A 6,000-nucleotide genomic window follows, 5' to 3' on the forward strand; every position below is an offset into this window, starting at 1 on the left:
GACCACCCCGTGGAGGGTAGGATGAACAGTAGACGGTGGAGGGATGGATGAACAGTAGCCCGTGGAGGGGAGGTTGACCAGGAGCCCGTGGAGAGGGCTGGTTGAACAGTAGCCGGTGGAGTAGCGCGCGGTGGAGGCTGGACGAACAGGAGCCCGTGGATGAACAATCGCAGGTGGAGGCTCGAGGAGGTCGACAGTGGATGAACAGTAGCCCGTGGAGGCTGGAGGGGGTCGACGGTGGAGATGAACAGTATCCCGTGGAGTCCAGTTTTGCGGTACGCCACACCCCTCCCGATGAACAGGACCCCCGTTTCGACCGTAGCGCTCCAACACAAGTCCGTTTCCTCCGTTTTGCGGTATGCCACACCCCTCCCGATCAACAGTACGCCCGTTTCGACCGTAGGAGGTCCGTTTCCTCTGTTTTACCCCTCCCGATGAACAGGATCCTATTTCGACCGTGGCCGGTCGAACACAAGGCCATTTGCTCTGTTCTGCGGTATGTCAGGCCTCGTTTCAATCGGCTGTTCCATCCAAGCCCTCCCGATGAACACGACGACGCATTCCGTTCCGACCCAGCCGGTTGGCTCCCCATGAACACGACGCCGACGCAGTTTCTCCGTTCCGACCTAGCCATGTACACGAGCCCTGGCCGTAAGTATGCGCGACTAGGCATTCGAGACCCTGCCCGTATGTACGTACGTGGCTGTATTTTCTTTCTTGCACGTTGGCCGCTGTACGTACGTGTACATGCTACGTGCGCACCTCTACTACGACACGTGTGCGCCTCTACATTGACCAGTATGTACGTACACGTTCGCGACCAGAATGACAACGCTACGTACGCTTCGACTAGGTGGGTCCCGACTATCAGGCACTTCCTTGCGTGCGAAGATGTAGCTGGTGGGTCCCAACAGTCAGGGGGCGAATCGTTTTTTGGCCCGGACGCACTTCCTTGCGTGCGAAGATGTAGCTGGTGGGTCCCAGCAGTCAGGGGGAAACGTTTTTTCGCGAAATACGGTGGCCCGTCCGGTGGGTCCCCGCTGTCAGGTGGAGGAATAATTATTTTGCACGTAATAAGGAGGCACTTCCTGCGGTCGTGGACCTAGCTGTCAGCCTCTCCACGTACAGTCCACGTCCGATGGAAGCCGTTCCTTGACCACGTTGACCACGCTGCGCCGAGAGCACCAGGGCAGTGGACGACGGCGAGGCCTAGGAAGGGGACGACGCGGAGCGGGGGAAGACGCGGCAGTGGATGCCCACGCGTAGAGGAGTACGAGGGTTCACTGGTTCGCTGCGGTGTGAGGCTGCCGTCGTCGCGGAATAACAAGGGGTGTGGGTGAGTAGAGGGATGGCCTGGCCAGTGGTGGGAGTAGTAGGGGGCGGTGAGGCCTGCGCGGCAGCATAGCCGACCACGGGAGGCAGGAGCAGGCGGCACGACCGGCGCTGCTTTGGGCGGCTGGAGCAAGAAGACCAGAGGTTGAAGAAGCACGACGGCTGTTGGATGGACATCGTACGGTCACTACAGCTAGAATCGTACGCGTCAACTTAGTAGGCCCACAGGCCAGCTTCTGAAACGGTGCGCCCCAGATGTCAAGGGGAGGAATCATTTTTTGGGCTGGTGAAGCTAGAATATCCGAGATTGAAGAAGAAGCATGGCATCCATTGGATGGACATCCAACGGCCACTGCTGCTAGAACCGTGTGTTGACTATAAGTTGACAAAGCCTTGCATACGCGTCAACTCTTGTTTTTAGGGGACGCGTCAACTTAGTAAGGCCACAAGTGTGTGGAAGAGAACTTATAGCCCATTTGAGATTTGTAAGAATGTGCAGCCAATTTTTGAATTCTAATGGAATTTACTACAGCCCATTTACAGTTTGTTAAAAGTACAACCCATTTCAACCAACCGTTCAAAACAGAATTCAATAAAATTTCCCACATTTTGATGGGATCCGAAATATTTTTATCCCGAAATTTCTAGTCAGATTAAATACAATTTCAATATAATTTATATTACGTAAAAATCCAACGAAACATTGCGCTCGCAACAATTAATGAAATTAAAATTTTCAATATCCAAAAATAATATTTTTTAAAGTAATTACGTGTTTGGTGCATTTTTTATAGTTACTTCCCAGTTTTTATAATTACATCCCATTTATTATTTCTTAAAGCCCATTTTCTTGTTAAGCCTAATGCATCCCTCCTAGGAAAGATTTGCAGCCCAGCGGGGCGGAGAATAACAACTTGACCTTGCCTGGGTATTCCTAAAAAAAAATATAGCTGGGCTAGTCATTTTCAGCTTGAAAAAAATTAATATCTAGGCTGGATATCTGGCCTGGGCTAGACGGGCCACAACCCGCCCAGTTAATAGCTGCAACGATGTTTTCGTTGTTGTTTAGAGGAGAAAAATTAATATGTGGGCTAAACATCGCTCAAGAAAAACTCTGCAGTGCTCACACCTGAAAGACACAAATACTGCTCGAGCTGCTTGGTCCCAGCTGTCGGCCGCTTCTTGTGCAATTCTCTCGTTTATTGACTACATAGGTTGACAATGGTGTGGGACCGTGATGTCAAGAAACCAGGAGGAAGCAAAAAAATTATAGTTTTATATACTAATAAGGAGGCACTTGCGTACGTGCGGCTATGGGCCTGGTGGGTCCCCACTGTCATCCTCTCCAAGTAAAGTCATCTCCTCATCCTCATGTCCGTTGACCATGTTGACAATGCGAGATGGCGGCGCCACGGCGAGCGCAACAACTCGAAGGACGACGGAGAGGGCCTCGCGGGCCCTACAGATGGTCTGGTACAGCGCCCGTTGCTCATTCGGGAAGCCAGGATCATAGGGCCACATGTCTGCGACGGCATTGTCGTTCTCTTGTTCACCGGTGCTCGTTGAGGAGACGGAGGTTCAAGCACAGGTCCTCCCGCGCTGGTAGCTCTTCCGCCATTAGGGCGTCGAAGTGCGGCCGCACCAGCTCTATGGTGAACACGACATGAACCGGCTTGGACAGTGGCACCGACTCCTGGTCGGAAGCTACGTCCATCGTCTGATTATCGTCGCTCAGCTCGGCGAGGTAGCTGGCAAGCCAGCATGTCCGGCTGCAGGACCGACCCATTGCCAAGCACGAGTCTGACCCTGGCCCACCCAGACCGCCTCCCTCGCCCGCGCGCGCTTTCCGCCCGAAACGGTCAGTGCCGCCCGCCCCGCTTCCCGGTGCATGCGATTGCTCCGCCTTCAAACGACACAAGAGCCGTCCGTCCGTCCTTCTGCCGCCCACATTAATGATACGCGGTTGCCGAGGCGGCTACTCCGGCGCCACATGTCCGTCCCTCAACCGCCCACCATTGCTATATAAACTGCTGCGCCGGCCATAGCCACAGCCATCCGCATCCGTTCCTATTCTCCTATCCACACCACTACTGCCCACCATGGCTTCCTCGCGCTCCAGCGCTCTTCTAGACGAGCGAACAATGGACCACAAGAAGATGGCAGCCATTGCTGCTGACTGGTGGCCGGCAAGCAGCCGGAGGACGACGATGTCCCAATGGAGAACATGGTAGTCGACGATCCGGCGCTGTAACACCCCGGATGTAACTTTCCATATTTGTAACTCCAACTCTTGCCATTTTCGGCTATGTGTTATGATATTCCCTCCGTGGTCGGGTTTTGTTTTTCGTCTTGCATTTTGTTCATGTCATGCATCTCATATCATGTCATCATGTGCATCTCATTTGCATACGTGTTCGTCTCTTGCGTCCGAGCTTTTTCCCCGTTGTCCGTTTTGCAATCCGGCACTCCCACATGCACCGGCGCACCCCTCTTGTTTCTTTTCGTGAGCGGGTGTTGAACGTTCTCGGAATGGACCGAGTCTTGCCAAGTGGCCTTGGTATATCACTGGTAGACCACCTGTCAAGTTTCGTTCCATTTGGAGGTCGTTTGATGCTCCAACGGTTAACCGGGTAACCGCAAAGTCCTTTTGTGTGTTGTAGAAAACCCCCCTCCAAACAGCTCAAAACCCCTCTAAGTCACCTCCATGCTCTCGGTCGTTCGATCACGATCGTGTGGGCGAAAACCGCACTCCATTTGGAGTCTCCTAGCTCCCTCTACCTATAAAAACACCTCCCCCTCCGAAATTTCGGATCAAACCCTAGATCAAATCGCCCCGCCGCCACCGGACACGTCCGCCGCCGCCGGACACATCGCCGTCGCCGCCCGCAGCCTACCAGAGGGCGCCACGTGGCGGCCCCGTACGCCGCGCCGCCGCCGGCCCGCGAGCCCGCGTCTGGCCCGCGGAGCCCGAGCCGCCGCCCGGCTCCGCCCGCGCGCCTCCGCCTGCTCCTCCCGCGGCGCCCCGCCGCCTCTCCGTCCTCGCCACCGTTCCCGCCGGCGCCGCCGCAAGTCCCCGCGCCCCGCCGCCTCGCCGCTCCTTCGTCGGCCGCCGCCCGTCCGCGCCCGTCGCCCGCGTCCTCCAGCGCCGCCCGCGCCGCCGCCCGGCCGCCGTCCTCTGCCCCGCCGCCGAGCTCGCCGCGCCGCCGCCTTCTGCCCCGAGCCCGTGCTCCCGCGCTGCCGCCCGTCTCCTCCCGCGGGAGCCGCGCCGCCCGCGCCGTCGTCCGCCGGCGACCGCGCCCCTGCCTCCGGCCGCTCCTCCTCGCCGTCTCCCTCCTCTCCTCCGCCGGCCGCCGCCTCTGCTCTGGCGCGAGCTCCGGCCAGCGAGCCCGACGAGCCGGCGCGAACCCTAGATCCACCGGAGGTTGACTTCTCCCCTCCCCTGAAATTCTCTAAGTCCCAGATATTTTTACATTATTTGCTCCTGTTCATCGCATCATAACTCCGTGCATACTGCTCCGTTTTGCATGCATGATATATCGAAATGTTCGCCTCGAGATGCTCTCCATTTTGTTCCATTATGCCATGTTCATTTGGGTCCATCTTGATGCCCAAATCTCTGGTGCAAGAATGCTATATGCTGTTAACTGCTGTTACTTATCAGAACTTGAGGTTTGTTATTTTTGTTGCATTTGATGTGTGCATCTTATGGGCATGAGATCTACAGGTGTTTTGATCTATGCCATGCCATCTTTACAGATGTGTATTCCATGTATTTTTGTGATCTATGTGGTGACTAGCAAAAGCATGCAAACTAGGCTTCGTGATGTTTCTGTTTTCAGGGACTTAGAATTTTGCTAAGTCTGTGACTGCTGTTATTTTGTTGCTATGTATCCATGTGGCTACAGAGAGATCCATGCTCCTTTTGGTGATGTTCAGTAAGGATGTTTTGTAGATATAGTTGTGCTCTATCCATCCATGCCCCTGTTTGGAATTATGGAGTGCCAAAACCATGTCTTAATCTTGCTCTACTTTTGCTATAAAATGTTCCTGGCAGATTGTTTACGTGTTATTCAATTTTGCCGCCAAGCTTGTTGTAGTTGATCCTTTCATGCTTTGAACTTGCTCTTGCCATGGTTAGCTTCATAAACATGCCATCTTGTTGTAGGTATGCTTGTTTTGTCATGCTTTGCTTCGTGGTGAGTGAATCAAGCTCACCAAGATGCCTTCATAATACTGTTTCTGCCATGCTCTGTTTTCTGCTAAGTCTGAAACCTGTTAACGTGACTTGCTATGTTTACATGGTTGCCATCATATCTTCTGATCCTTTTTGGGTTATGGCCAGTAAGGGACTTTTGTTCTATGCATTTAGTCGATTTATGCCATGCCTTGTTTTGCTATTTTAACTTCCAGTAGCATGTGTTTTTCTTGCTATGAACATTGCTACCTGATGCTGTTTATGCCATGTCAAGTAATTTCACCAAGTCTGTGAACCTGATATCTTTTGCACTTTTGCCATGCTTGTTTGAACCTGTTATTGTGTGATCTAGCCGTAGATCAGTGTTCATCTTTTGTCAAGCATCTCCTGTAGAGTACTGCCATATTCTTTGTTGCTATGTTGGAGTGCTGTAGCATAGTTTCTTGATGTATTCCAAGTGCTATCATGCTGTT

This window comes from Aegilops tauschii, chromosome 6 (assembly GCF_002575655.3).
Source record: "Aegilops tauschii subsp. strangulata cultivar AL8/78 chromosome 6, Aet v6.0, whole genome shotgun sequence".
Classification (NCBI taxonomy): Eukaryota; Viridiplantae; Streptophyta; class Magnoliopsida; order Poales; family Poaceae; genus Aegilops; species Aegilops tauschii.